The sequence below is a fragment of the Ambystoma mexicanum genome, chromosome 2p, assembly GCF_040938575.1.
Source record: "Ambystoma mexicanum isolate Mex_15411 chromosome 2p, UKY_AmexF1_1, whole genome shotgun sequence".
Lineage (NCBI taxonomy): Eukaryota > Metazoa > Chordata > Amphibia > Caudata > Ambystomatidae > Ambystoma > Ambystoma mexicanum.
In genome coordinates, this window is record NC_090923.1 from 431,533,603 (window position 1) to 431,549,664 (window position 16,062).

A 16,062-nucleotide genomic window follows, 5' to 3' on the forward strand; every position below is an offset into this window, starting at 1 on the left:
GGGGTCTGCTGCCAGGTGCCCATCAATTTTGGGGTGGGGGACATGAGTCAGGGCCTGCTGGCAGGTGCCCGTCAATGGTGGGTCGGAGGTGTGGGGGACATGAGTCGGGGCCTGCTGGCAGGTGCCCCTCACTGGGGATGGGGTGTAGGACATGAGTAGGGGCCTGCTGGCAGGTGCCCTTCAATGGTGGCTGGGTGGGTGGGTGGGGTGGGGGACATGAGTCGGGGCCTGATGGCAGGTGCCCTTGAATGGTGGGTGGTTGGGGTGGGTGACATGAGTCTGGGCTCCCAAGTGCATGGTGCCATGTGGCCTGCCAGTGGGGCATGGTATGGGGTGATGGGCTGCCTGCGGGGCATGGGGGGGGTGAATGGGCTGCCTGCGGGTCATGTACTGGGGTGATGGGCTGCCTGCGGGTCATGGGGAGCATGGATGGGCTGCCTGCGCGTATTCCGGGGGTGCGTGTGGAGTTTCACACGCAATTGGCCTGGCGCGAGCAGGGTACATGTATTCTAGGGTGCGGGGGACTTTCACACGCGATTTGGCAGTGTGTGCCCTCCTGGGTGTGCTCCCCCTCCCAATGCCCCGCAGGCAGCCCACACCACAGGGGACCAACCCATACCCCTGGCCATGCCCCGCAGGCAGCAAATCTAAAGAGTGTACATTGATGAGAGAACATTTTAAGGCATCTGGGTGTTGAAGTGGAGGTAGGGGGGTGGCCTGGGTGTATAGCTTAAGGGTTTCGCTAGTTGTCAGCTAGGGCAGTAGGAAAGTTTGAGAGGAGTCCAGCTAGTCTAGGAACCCCAAGTGAGGGGAACATATGTTTAGGAGTGTGGGACAGCTGAGGAATTTTTCTGGCTATAGATCTGGCATACCAGGAGACTCCTAACCGTGGTTTGGTTGCTCCTTTGTTGTCAAGATGTTGTTTGGAGGTGGCCGGGTGTCTGAGGTCATGTGAGTGTGAGGCACCTGCTGCAGAGTCCGTCAGGGATTGGTACCTGCCTACATTTGGGTTAGGCGTGACACTTTTGGGTTTGGCTCTGTACAATGGTTTTGAAGCAATGGGTGGATGGTGCCCTGTGGTTGGTGAGATGGACTTCCAACATTGTTTGGGCATATGTGCATCTGTAACTGTTGATGCTTTGGTCACAAGAGGTAATGGTAAGGTTGTAGGGGTGTCATGGTTGGGAAGGGTGCCAATAGTGATACACAAGTCATGGGTTTGGAGAAAATGGGTGGGAAGAGGTAGTAGTCAAGAATGTGAAGGGGCGGAAATGATCTGGGGCTCTGAGCGGTTGAGCTTATTAGATGTGTTATGTGGCTGTGCGCTGGAGGATGGCTGGTGCATGCAGCATGCAAACTAAGCGGTAGCAAGGTGTGATGTGCTCCAGCAGGGGCCAAGATTCCAAGGGCATAGATGACATGGGTGAACGGTTGGTAGTGGCTAGTAAGGTGTGAGGTGCTGTAAGTGGGTAGCAGAACAATGATGGCAGTTTGGAGGGTGGTGGTGAGAAACAGTGAAAGCAGTGTGCTCTATATATGCTAGGAGGGCAGGTAGGAAAGTTATGGGGGAGCAAGACCTGGTAGTAGAGTGTGGGCAGAGAAAATGGTACGCTGGGAGGGTCAAAGCTGCAAAGAGACAGGGCTCCTCTTACCTTGGAGGTCCCATAGGGACCGGGCAAGTAATCTTTATTTCTTGAGGCAGAAAGCCGAGGCCATCTCGAGCTGGAGCCGATGGGCAGCCAGGCATGTTAGCAACTGTCACAGCTGTCATGACCACACAGGCCCGGACAGCATTACGGGCCTTTGTAGGGGCTGGCATCACCTGCCGGCTCCCAGGAGGAACCAGAACAAATGCAGAGGCAACCCAATCAGGGGTGGTCAGTGGCGGGCCATAAAGCAAAGGCAATTTGTGTTCCCCGTTCATCATCGCATGGTCGGACATTTTGGAACAGAAATTTAGCATTTCAGGGCACAAATGATTTACAGATTCTTGTTGCAGTGTGCAATGCCCAATAAGGCCATTCGCCTGAATAGTATCTGTCAGAATTATGCCGTGCCCTAGAGGGCCTTTCATAGAATTTAGGCAAAGCGCATCTTGTGTTACCATGCAAAGAGAATCTGCTGACATCATGTAGTTTGAATTGAAATGCGCATAGGTGCCATCTGGGATCATCTCTGGTGCAGCATTTTCAACCGCACAGGGCCAGGCAGGAAAGGGTGAGTAGGGGGACAACACTTCAGGTGGAGCTAAGGGTGAATGTGTGTGTGGGTCATTGCATCGAAGATAAGACTGTGACCAAAGTTAAGGCACAACACAAGCCTGCCCACTTCAACAAAAGGAAGACAAGGGAAGGAGGTAGCAGATACTGAAAGAGCCTCAATAAAGTTTGGGAATCTAGGTGATAGCCTGAAACAGTGAAGTAGAGCCGGGGGCTGGGAGCATAATGGCAGTTGGAACAAAGATGGGCTCAGGCACTGAGGCACTTCAGCTTGGCCAACGCATGCTAGATTTTAGATTCTTAATATCTTTGGATATGGGGAATATATTGACCCACTCAATGCATTGCCCCACATCACTGAGCTGCAGTTGTGCAGGAAACAGCAACCTGGCTGCGCTGGCTCCTGTGTGCACTAGGACCTCAAAACTGCATTTTAGCTGTAACAGAAAAATGGCTGCACCATATTGCCTCACACACTTCAGGCAAAATGGAACAAGGGGATACACTGAAAAATATGCCAGTGAATTCTGAAACATATATGGAATCAAGTGAAAAGGAAAGTCTGTCATTGCTGCAAAAGCCAAAAATCCCTTTCAAAATGAAACCTTTTTTCACCCTTTCAAAATGCTGCTGTGATGTTACTTCCATCTGTTCATCCTGAAACCAATCTTATTCAAAAGGCCCTGTCATGCCCAGGATATGTCACAGTGCTTTACCAAAACCTGGAATAATTCCTGAGTGGCAGGCCCAGTCAAAACCAACTCTCAGAGAAATCAAAGCAAATTCATGTGTCACTTGCACGGTAACACATGTTTGCTCTTGCCAAAATGTATCCATGTTCAGCAGTTCAAAGAGACCTTAACTCCCTGAGGGATGTCAAGGGTAAATGTATCTATACTTTTGATAAAACTTCTGCATTCAAGGAAAGGACTACAGCTGCCAAAACAGTGTGGGCAGCTGAGGGAGCTACAAAACCGAATTTAAAGAAAGAAATGCTAGCAATTTGTAACACATGTGGAATAATGGGCTTAGCTGACTGTACAAACAATGGCCTGTTTAGAATAAATTGTTAATGAAATCCTGCTTACTTAGCAATGTAAAGGGATTGTGTTAGTGGTGATAGTACACACATAGGCTATCTTCCTTCACTGGTTTGTTTGAATTCAGAACCCAAAATGAGACATTAAAAAGTTTAAAACACATGGGCTGGATTTGTGATCTCTTTGAAAAACCAGTCATTCCAGTTGCCTGCCATGAAGCTTCCCCCAAGGGGAAGGGGACTATCATAAAAACTCTCAGCAGATACTGGCAACCCCCTGATAATTATGGGGTTGAACAGACTTTTGTCTCTGCTGAGACCCAAACAATGGAGCTCCCAGGAAGCCTGGGGTGCGAAGAAGGTCATATAACTACAGTCAAGGGAGATACCTCCACCCTGCTCTAAAGGAAGTGACAGTTGGCTACAGCTGAAAAAGAAAAAAAATGGTGCAGTGACAGACAATGGACTGCCTTTTGGTTACAAAGACTATTTTATCCAGAAATTTTAAAGACGTTTGATCTCTGCAACAAGAATTAGCAAAAATGTAAAAAGTGCTCAGTTTTAAGTCTAATTGTAATGATTGCTCTTAAAACTTTGTAGAACTCGTTGCCGCATGGGGAACAGAAGTTACATAATATGACAGGAAAGTATTAATGTTGCAAACATAACATTTTGTACATACATTCCTGTTAGGTAGAATTCTCCAGAATGGCCAATTTCCCTTACCTTTTGAGTCCCTCAGCAGCTTTGCTGGACTTCTAGGATTTAATTGTTTCACCTGGTAAGAGTGTGAGCCTTTTTTCCCACTCTTATATGTGTTTTGCTGTGTGTTGTACATTTTTATGCTCATGGACTATGGAGTCTCACCCACCCCATAGGTATCATCTTTTTACTGTGTGTCACCCAGCAACTTTAGCGCAGTGACACAGGGTTGTTTTTTCAGACTTCCCACTATAAACCCCAATTTTGGGACTGACTACTGTCTCCCAGAACATGTAAAATTACCATTGATTTCCAATTGAGTACTGGAGGGGTTAATAGTTATCCCCTTTTGTCTGATTCTCATGGAAAATTAGTATGTTCCCCTTTCTCTAGGATTTGGCTGGTGGCAGTGGAATCTACCATTTTTATTCTACGGCAGACTATGAAAATAGCCTTTGGTACCATTTGAGGATATGGTGGTAGCCTCAAACTCAAACCCAGTAATCCACTTTTATTTTAACTTGGTTCCGGTCAAGTTCTTTTGCCGTGTCTTTTTGTAAAGGTCTTTTTAGTGATTTTACTCTGCGTGCCAAACCAGGTTTGGTTCCTTTGTCCGCCGTCCTTTGGCGGGCTTCTGCACAGAAGCCCACCTTAGGCGCCTGAGTGTCTGGGTGGACAGGATGTGAGGGAGGGTTTTGAGGCCCCCTGCACAGGGTCTCCTTGGAGACCCAAGTCACACTCTTTTTTTATTGGCTAGGTGGCTTCCCTGCCAGGACAGCCAGGCTGTGGGAATGGGGAATTTGGTGCATAAAAAGCCCGTCTCTGGGACTGGAAGCCATAGTCACCACTGGAACAAGAGAACCTAAGAGAAGCTGAAGGAAGACGACTGCTGCAACTACTGGACACAAGTGAAGCCCTGTTGCAGGTCCGAATCGCCTGAAACTTCGACGACAGAGGAGTTCTGCAAGGAGTCTTCTTCCCTTGAGCTTGGTGGGAACAACCAGCTCGCCAAACACCAGACACCGGTCCTAATCCTGGTCAAATTTACTGTGTATCACTGCAGTAGATCAGATAGCCAGTGGGAAAAGAACCAGTGTGGGTTTTAAGGAGCGCACCTTTTATCCGTCATTTTGCTTCGCTGCTGTCTTCTTCCCTGGGCAGTGCAGGACCCTCCAGCCATCCTTCTTCTTGTCACCACAACGAAAGTTTCAGGAACCGTGATACTGCAGGAACTGCCAGGAACAACTGCCTCAGCTACAGCATTCTTCTTCTTTAAAGGTACTGTGCAAATTTGGTCGTTCGTTCTGTCTGACCGCGGTGACATCGCGGGAAATCTTTCACCTCTCCAAAGGCTTGTCCTTTAAGTTACTTTTCCTCCAACCAACTTCATTTTGAACTCTTGGCAAAGACTTAACCGCAAACTACTTTGAACTGCGTGATCCTCTGCAAAAACTCTGAACCATTAACGTTTGCCCAGACCTATTGACTTGAATCCTAGTTATAGTAGCCTTTTCTAGATTGCCTTGCCTATAACTTGTTGGTGCTATTGATTTTAGATAACCTTGTCTTTTCTCCATTTTAAATTGCTGGAGTGCCATTTTGCTCACACTTCATTTTGAGCGTAACTTGTCCAGAATTGATTGGGTGTTGTTGTAGTATATTAAGACTGTGATTTTCTGCTGCTTAACGATAGTGAACTGTTTTATAAATGATGGTGTAAATAAAGCATATTCTTTTACTCAGAAACCTTGAATCAGTGTTTGTTTGAACCATAGTGATTGTTGTCCTTTGTGTAATCTCTTGTATTGCTCACTTCACTCTTGAGATAAGTCTGGCTGCTCAGCCATCACTTCCACTTTACTGTGTAGTACAGGCTTGTACCAAAGGTGAAATTGTACTTACACTTGTAGTCTTAATTGTGTGTAGTGTTCCCAAAGGGTACTGCACGTGATTCTGCCTAACACTGGTGTACAGTGGTGGGATAAAGTATAGTGATTACACTTAGAGTGCTGCTAACCACGAGGCTAAACACCACTAAAAGCAATTTAAATCATGTCTGATATGGAAAGCTACATTCAGGAGACCCTCATTACTTACACTGTTGATAATTTGAAACATCTGTGTAGAGATAGGAATCTGTATGTTAAAGGCAAAAAGTCAGAATTAATTGAAATGTTGTTGGAGAACCAAAGTCTGGGGAGTGGGTCTGGAATGCCTACCCCTCCAGCAAATGTGGAAAGTGATGAGGAAGATAATGTTTCCAATGTTATGGATGAGTTAGATGAGGCAGATGAGTCTCCCAATGTAGGCCCTATTGCTCCTCTACCCGCTCAGAAACCTCAACCTTTGTTCACTGGGACCCCTTCAGGTCCTATGCTCAGTCCTGAATTCATTGCTCTAGAAAAGAAGAGGCTTGAATTGGAATTCAAATGTATTAATGCTCAATCTGAACAAAAGCATCAAGAACTTAAGCTCAGAGAAATGGAGTTGAATCATGCACTAGAAATGAAAAAGTTGCCTATTGAGAATGCTTCTCTCCCAGAGTCTTCTAGGTCTTCCAGTCCTAAGAGACCCTGTATGCCTAAAGAAATTGTGGGTATGTATAAGGCTAAGCTTGATATTTTGGATTGGTTGGCAATGTTTGAGTATTACCATGGGATTCAAGGTATTACAGGGAATATGTTATTTCCTTGGGTCTTCTCTAGCTACCCACTGTTGCATCCGATGGTTTTATGGAGTTGGGGGAGGTGGATAGGATGGAATATGAATGTGTGAAACTAGCTTTAATTGCTAGATTTGAGAAGACCCCTTCCCAGTACCTTAAGAGGTTTAGGACCCTCAAAAAAGTATGATGTACCCCTTGGACTACCTGGGTGTGTGAATGTTTGAAGAACTTAGAGGGTTGAGTTAAGGGTTACAGAATGAACACTTATGAAGGTATGAGAAATCTTGTTATGTTAGAGTCAATATTTGATGCCTGCTCTCCTGAGCTCAGACAGCACTTGGCTGATTCTAAGGAGATAGATCCAAAGAAGTTAGCTAAGGCTGCTGACTTGTGGGTTGCCAACAGGGCTACTCACAAGGATTCTGGCGCAACTCAGAAGAAGGATGATGGAAGGCAGCCAAGGAAAGATAGCAAGGAACATTATAATACCTCCAATCCAAAAGAGGGGCCCAAAAATAACAATGATAAACTCCAAGGAAAACCGTATCAGGCTAGTGTACCTCGTGGCTCAAAACCAGAGGTGAGTCAGAACAAGCCCCCATTCATCAAAACATTTGGTAAATGGTATGTTTTGGGTCAAATGACCATGTGAAAGGGATCTCAGATGCAAGGGTAAACCTTCATGGGTCCACACTGTCGCCTTAGCCTTCTCCCCAGAGGAAGAAGTACCTCTGACAAGTGGAAACTTTCACCTACTGGCTGATGAATCCATGAGAGTCTCAGCTAGTGTTTCTTTAGTGTCCCTGGGTTTGTGGGAACAACAGAATTTCGATGTCTAAAACTCCATCCCCGATAATACTAAAGGGTGTTATAAATATAGTGTCCTTGTAAATGGCCAGGAGACTCCTGCCAACAAAGACACTGGAGCCAGCATAACTGTGGTTGATGAATAATTTCTCAAGGTAGAGGATGTTGCTAAGGACCCGAAAACCTAACCAAGTTAGCTGGAGGCCCTCTGCAAATGCTTCCCCAGTTACCAGCTCTCTTCCAGTGCAATGCCATGACTGTCAAAATACCTGTTAGTGTGCAGAGTGAAGTGTCTGGCAGAGTCCTGTTGGGTAATTACCTGCAAGCTCTTGGAGTTGTGTCTAGTACCCCCAGGCCTCCCAGTAAAAGGAAACAGGAACTCACTAGGCCTGTCAGGGAGAAGGCCTTGAGGGGCTCTCCAGGGGACTTGATATAGGAAACTATCACCCTCAGTCCACAGGACTTACTAACTGCTATTTCAAAAAAGAAAAAGGCAAAGGAGAAACCTAAGACCTCCCAGCAGAAAGCAGTTAGCACCCCTGAGCTACCAACCAGGACATCCCCAAGATTGCCCAAAGTCACATCTGTGACTCCTCCACCAGCTGAGGCTGAGTGTGAAGTACAGCCCTGTGTGGTTGATCCAGAAACTGAAGAATCAGAACTGGAGGGGACCTTACTCTAGTTAGAGATCTGGATCCTGCTGACCATTCTGAGCTGCAGTCTTTACTGGCAGAAGGTGGACCCAACAGGACAGACTTCAGTAGAGGACAAAGAGAGTGTCCTACTCTCGAAGGTCTTCGACAACAGGCTGCTAACTAACTTGATGGGCAAGAAGTTGGAAAGCACAGGTTAAGCTGGGAAGATGGCCTCTTCTACAGTGAACCAACAGAGTCTATCTATGGGGACTGCAAAAGAATTGTAGTGCCCCTTGCCAACAGACTCCAGTTCCTACAGTTGGCCCATGTGATACCTTTGGCTGGTCACTTGACTTTCAAAAAGACCAAGGAAAGGCTCTCTTTATACTTCTACTGGCCTAAGATGGGTTCAGAAGTTGACACATTCTGTAGGAGCTGTCACACTTGCCAAACCTCTGGCAAGAGTGAAGCCAAGAATGTGGCACCATTGGTGCCTCTCCCAGTGGTGGGAGTTCCTTTGAGAGGGAAGGAATCAACATTGTTGGTCCCCTTGACCCTCCCATATCTTCAGGAAACAGGTTTATCCTGGTTGTAGTAGACCTGGCTACTAGATATCCTGAGGGGATACCTATGAGAACTGTTACGGCTCAGACTGTGGCTAAGGCTCTACTTGGTATTTTTACCAGAGTAAGGTTTCCTAAGGAAGTGATATCCGACACGTGGTCCAATTTTATCTACTGCATGCAAGCCATGTGGAAAAACTGTGGTGTCACTTACAAGTTCTCTACAGCCTACCACCCACAAACCAATGGACTGGTTGAAAGGTTTAATCGTACTATGAAGAGCATGATAGGTGCTTTATATGAACCCCTTAAAAGAAAGTGGGACCTTCTACTGCCATGCCTTCTCTTTGCTTATAGAGAAGTCCCTCAGGAGGGAGTTGGATATAGTCCCTTTGAACTTCATTATGGCCATCTAGTCAGAGGTCCTTTGGCCCTGATTAAGGAGGAGTTGGAGAGTGCTCCTCCCCGCAAGCCAGTCAGAGTGACTGACTATGTGATAGTTCTCCAAAGGAGAATGTCACAAGCTAGTGATAACTTGAAAGAAGGTCAGGCTCTGGTCAAACATTGGCATTACCAGAAGGCCAACATGGTTGAGTTCGCTCAAGATCAGCTTGTGCTAGTTATGGTGCCAACAAGGCAGAGGGCCTTGCAGGACAAGTGGATAGGACCCTTCAACGTTGTGGGAAAACTTGGAGAGGAGAACTATCTGGTGGATTTAGGCAATCCTAAGGAGGCTCACAGAGTCTTTCACACCAACTGTTTGAAGGCCTATGTCTCGAGACCAGAAGTGGGACTTTGCTTCTAGCTTCAGCTCAAGAGCAGGAGGAGAGTGAAACTCTACCTGACCTACTCAGAGGACAGCCTTTAGATGAGAAAATAGAAAGAGTCAATTCTCTTTTAATCTGACATCTGAACAACAGGAGGAGTGCAAGTTTCTGCTAAATCAGTTTGAGTCCCTGTTTTCACTATCTCCAGGCTTGTCCCTTTGAGGCCAGCATGATATTCGAACTGATGACTGTTTACCTGTGAAAAGCAGAGGTTACAGAATGTCAGACCATGTAAGGACCCACATAAAGGAGGAGGTCAACAAGATGCTTGATATCGGGGTTATAGAGCCATCTACAAGTCCATGGTCTATTCCAGTTGTTCGAGTACGAAAGGCAGGATCCAAGGAGTTGAGATTCTGTGTGGACTATAGAGCTCTGAATGCAGTCACAAAGACTGATGCCCATCCTTTACCAAGGACAGATGGACTGGTGGATAGACTTGGTGCAGCCAAGTACCTCAGTACATTTGATCTTATTTCAGGCTATTGGCAAATAGCCCTGACAGACCATGCGAAGGAGAAACTGCATTTTTTACCTCAGCAGGCCTCTACCAGTTTAAGGTTGTGCCTTTTGGATTAAAAAATGCGCCTGCTACATTCCAAAGGATGGTTAATCAAGTTCTGAATGGGATGGACAACTTCTGCATGGCATACTTGGATGACATTGCAGTGTTCAGCCCGACTTGGAAAGAACACGTTGACCACTTAGGATATGTATTGCAGCCTCTTGAGCAGGCCCACCTGACCATAAAGGCAAGTAAATGTCAAATTGGTCAGAGCAAGGGTGTCTACCTTGGTCATGAGGTAGGAGGAGGTGAGATAAGGCCATTGCCTAGCAAAGTACAAGCTGTACAAAACTGGGCCACCCCTACTCCTCAAACCCAGGTGAGAGCCTTCCTAGGTCCCACAGGGTACTACAGGAACTTCATAGAGAACTATGGGACCATAGCCTCTCCCTTGAATGTGGTCTCCTCTCCAAAATTCCCTAAGAAGGTCAGATGGAATGAGGAGTGCACTCAAGCCTTTGAAAACCTGAAGAAATCCCTTTGTCAAGTTCCTGTCCAAAGAGCACCTGATTATCACCAACCTTTCATGGTGCAGACAGATGCCTCCAATACAGGTATAGGTGCAGTCCTTAGTCAACTGGATGAGAAAGGTAGGGAGCACCCTGTTAGGCAGAATCCTGGGCAGTACCCTTAGGGACCACTACACACAATTAAGACTACAGGTGGCAATACAAGTTTTACCTTTGGTACACGCCTGTACTACTAGGTTATAGTGGTAGCAGTAGTGGAGCAGCCAGGCTTATCTCAAGAGTATATGAGCAGTAGCAGCGATTACACAAAGGGACACAATTACTGTGGCTCAAGCAAACACTGACTCAAGGTTGCAGGTGAAAAATATAAGTACATGTATTTTTAAACCATTTGTTATTAACACAACACTTCTATTAAAATTTAAAACCACACGCTAAATACACTACACCTGACCAATTCACTTTGCACGGTACAAATCAAGGTAAGTACCCTGTGTTTGAGAGAACCGGTGTTACGAAACAATACACATTACCGTGAATACGATTGCGATCACTTTTTGACAGTTCGGTGGCAAGAAATGCTACGGGGCAAAAACACACTTAGCACCTGAGATACCCAGAGAGAGTTGGGGGCAAAAATCATAGGCAAAATGTTAGATCGGCAAACAGAATCGAAGAACACTCATAGACAGAAATACAAGAGTGAAGAGGCCGGAGCCAGTGTCAATTTGAACCGGGTTCCTGTGTTGAGGATCACACGCCTGATAGTTCGGGATTCAAAGTTGCCAAGAGTACTTTAAATATTGTCAAATATTCGGAAGCAAAAGTTATAAGAAGGAGGGAAAAATAAGGGCAAGCCTTATAAGCGAGAAATAGGGATTTCACCCAAAATTCCTCAAGCAGGACACAGCACCTTTTCAAAGAAGAAGTTGGTGCCACAACAGTTGTTCCTGGTACTTTCCCATAGACCCACGATTCCTGGCTTTGGCACGAAGAAGGACGATGAAGGGGTCTACACCACACAGAAATGAGTCCGGCAGCAGTGACAATGAATAAAAGGTGCACTCCTTAAAAACAGGAGAGGCTCTTCAGGTGGCTATCTGGACCACTACAGCAGTGTGCAGCAATTTCAACCACGAAGGCGACCTCTGGCTGAAGAAGACAAGCTGGTTATCCCCACCAGGCTCAATGGAAGAAGACTCCGGACTGGATCACCTCTTAGTCGTTGAAGGGTAGATAGCTCAGGACTGCAGCAGGGCTTCACCCGTACTGGATAGTTGCAGCAGTCGACCTCTCCTCGGCTTCTCTTTGGTTCCTTGTAGTTCCAGTAGTGACTCTCTGACTTCCAGCCCAAGAGACCTGCCTTTTATGCGAAAATCCCCCGTTCACACAGCCTGGCTGTCAATCACACAGCAGGGGGGTTGTCCAGCCCAGACAATCACCTCAGCCAATCATGAAAAAGTGCAACTTGGGTTTCCTAGGATACCCTGTGCAGGGGGTGACTACACCCCTCCCTCACATTCAGCCCACCTAGACACCCAGGTGCCTTGAGGAGGGCTTCTTGGCAGAACCAATGGCTCTTTTTCCCACCAAGCTCAAGGCGCCCACGGGCTTTGACGCCTTATAAATCTGAATAACATAACATAACAAGGGAAGAAGATTCCTTGCAGAACTCCTCTGTCGTCGAAGTTTCAGGCGATTCGGACCTGCAGCAGGGCTTCACTTGTGTTCAGTAGTTGCAGCAATCATCTTCCTTCAGCTTCTCTTAGGTTCTCTCGTTCCAGTGGCGACTCTGCATTCCAGTCCCAGAGACAGGCTTTATATGCACCAAATCCCCCATTCACACAGCCTGGCTGTCAATCACACAGCAGGGTGGCTGTCCTGGCAGGGCAGCCACCTAGCCAATCAAACACGAGGGCGACTTCGGTCTCCAAGGGGGTCTCAAACCCCTCCTTCACATCCTGTCCACTCAGACACTCAGGCGCTGAAGGAGGGCTTCTGTGCAGAAGCCCGCCAAAGGACGGCAGACAAAGGAACCAAACCTGATTTGGCACGCAGAGTAAAACACTAAAAAGACCTTTACAAAAAGATATGCCAAAAGAACTCGACTGGAACCAAGTTAAAATAAAAGTGGATTACCGGGTTTGAGTTTGAGGCTACCACCATAGCCTCACATGGTACCAAAGGCTATTTTCATAGTCTGCCGTAGAATAAAAATGGTAGATACCACAGCCACCAGCCAAATCTTAGATAAAGGGGAGCATACTAATGTTCCATGAGAATCAGACAAAAGGGGATAACTATTATCCCTCCAGTACTCTATTGGAAGATAGGGTGTACTAGGTCTGTACATTTAAAAGGACTAGTAAAGTCAATGGTAACTTTACATGTTCTGGGAGATAGCAGTCAGTCCCAGAAAATGGAGCTTAGAGTGGGAAGTCTAAAAAGACAACCCTCTGTAACTGCACTAAAGGTGCTGGGTGACACACAGTAAAAAGATGATGCCTATGGGTTGGGTGAGACTCCAGGGTCCATGAGCATCAAAATGTACACACACAGCAAAACACTTGTAAGTGTGGGAAAAAAGGCTCACACTCTTACAAGGTGAAACAATTCAACCCTGGAAATCCAGCAAAGCTGCTGAGGGACTCAAAAGGTAAGGGAAATTAACCATTCTGGAGAATTCTCCCTAACATCCCCTCCCCAGACTAAGGGACAGGAGGATTTAATCCCCTCCTGGATGAATCTCTTCACTATAGTTGGTCAAACATCCTAGAGAGACCATCAGCATTTTGGTGGCAACATCCTGACCTGTGCTCAATGGTGAAATCAAACCCTTGCAGGCAGATTGACCATCTTAGTTGTTTTGGGTTTTCCCTGTTTCATTGCATCAACCATCTCAAGGGTTGGTGGTCTGGCTGAATCACAAACGTAGATCCATACAAGTATGGTCTAAACTTCTTCAGAGACCACACAATAGCAAATTACTCACGCTCAGTGGTTGCCCACCTTGTTTCTGGTTCCTTCAGGTTCATTCTGAGGAAGCAAGTGGAGTGTGTTAGGGAGAATTCTCATTTCCCTTACCTAGTGAGTCCCTCAGCAGCTTTGCTGGATCTCTGGAGTTATTTCTTTCCACTTGGTAAGAGTGTGAGCTTTTCACCACTCTTACTTGTGTTTTGCTATGTGTTTTACCTGTATTTATGATTGTGGACTCTGGAGTACACCACTTCAGTAGCCCCCTTCTTTTGTGTGTCACACAGCACCTTCTGTGCAGTGACACAGGGTTGTTGTTCAGATTTCCCCCCCGACTCCATTTCTGAGGCTGACTACTGTCCCCCAGAAAAGGGTAAAGTTACCATTAACTTTACTTAGTCAAATTAACCACAGATTTGCGAACACGATGTCCAACCCTACTTCGGGTTAATATTCTTCTAATATATCACTGATCTAGGGTTCATGCCGAGTTTGCATATCCACATGTAACTGGTTTGCTTTTAATACATATATCAACAAGCCTACACGGCAACTGTGTGTTCTGGGATTTCCCATGCAGGTCTTCTCAAACATTAATACAATGTAGTTAAACAAGTGTTCTACGTTCATTATTTGAATACATTGTTCTCAACCTATGCTCGCGGATTAGTTTCATTGCACAAGTAATCCTTTACAAACAGGTCAACGAAGGACAATGTCTCAGTTCACGACCTCAACAAGTGGCCTGCAGGCAAGTTACATGTTAGCTACATGCAGAGGTCAAGACGGCCATGTTGTATTTCGGAATGACATCGTCCGCCATTTTAACTCACAGGGTGACTTTACAAAGCGAACCGAAAATGGCGTATTGACCTAAAATAGCGGCTTACATTGATTTTAAGGTCAGGACCTTGCGACATGGATTCTTCGCAAGTGACTTACAAGCAGCTTGGCTTGGGCCAATATACATATATTCATTGCAATAGGAGGCACAATATACTTTCTCATTTGACAAACCCTCCTGTTAGCCTATGTCAAGTGCTAAACTACTTCTGATCTCCTTGCAAATAACTCCATGCATCATCGTCCATGCAACCTGAATCGCTGTCGGAAATATCTATTGCCATTAGGTAATTCGCTAAAATTTCTTTTAACACATATTCCTTGGAAGTTTTATCTGGGGCATACACTTTATGTCCTATCGTACCTATCGCTTGTGCGCAACATCCCCCTGGCATCGAACATATACTAGGTAGACACTGAATACAGCAACAAAGAAACAACAGAGTTCCCAAAATAATCAGCAAGACCGAAAGTACCTTCCAACCCCAAGATCGCAAGAAGTCCCAGAACCAAGCACTAGCATCCCAGTTTCCCTCGGGAACATGCACTTCTGAACTAAGGACGTGCAGATTCTGTATTGCCTTGAAGATAGTTGGGAGGAATCTGGTACGAAAACACAGCAAGCGGACCCCACTAATTTAGACACTCCACCACGTTCAGCCAGAATGACATCTAATGCCATCTGGTTCTGAAGTGCTACTAGTCTTATCGCCTTCTGTTCTAATGTCATATTATAGAGTATGTCTGTGGTCCGGTTGATGGCTCTCTCCAGTACTCTTGCTATTCTTCTGATATCTTCGGAATTCACTATCTGCCCCCAAAATGGCACACTGATTTTGCTATATCTCCCAAGATTTGTGCTGGAGTGTCACCATTCTCGTCCCGCCGTGGACAAGCCTTTGAAACTTCTATTGTACTAGCTATAAACACCCCAGGTAACAGGATCCCTAAATAACATGTTCTCTGCCAATCCCTGGGCAACCATGGGAATTCTACATTACCGCAGATAAAGTAGACAGGTTCGCCTACATACAAAGGTCTGTTTTCCCCAGTCAAATTTGCAACGTTGGCACAACCTAGGAAATTTCCCATTGACTGAGTTCCATTCCTTTGTATGCAAAAGGAAACTGAATCGGGGCTATGATTAACAGTGTAAGAAGGAGGCATGGCATCCTTATTGCCTATTGGAGCCATTTTTAAGGAAATCAAATATTGGAAAGGGCGAGACAATTTATCAGAAGGCCTAATAGAAGCAACATTCGGTTTACTCCTGTTTGCGAAAAGCGAGCATCCCAGGGGAGTCAAAATACGTTTCTCAAAACTATTCAAATTAGTGCTGTCAAAGTTCCCTGAGATGCTATCATTCCAATGGCAAAAGAACAGTGCTCTAAGAGAAGCATAACAAGTAGTTTTCAAAGGTAAAGGATGAATATACCAACCTAGCCCCTTGTTCCCATGTTGTGGTAAATGTGAGCAGACCCAACAGTTGGACTTATTAAAAATGGCATGTGTTGCATTCATGATATTATTGTGGTACCTTTGTCTATGCTGAGAGTCCCTAGGGGACAGAGTATGCAAATGTACAAAGGGAGTAGGAACAGTAGGTACACTTTCAGTAGGTAACAAGGACTCTGAAGGATGAATTTCCTCAAGGTACCACAAACTTAAGACAGTGACTATTATAAACCCAAATATTATTAAAAAAACACAGCAATACGTTTTCGGGGCCCAGGTGCATTGTCCATTGTCCCGGT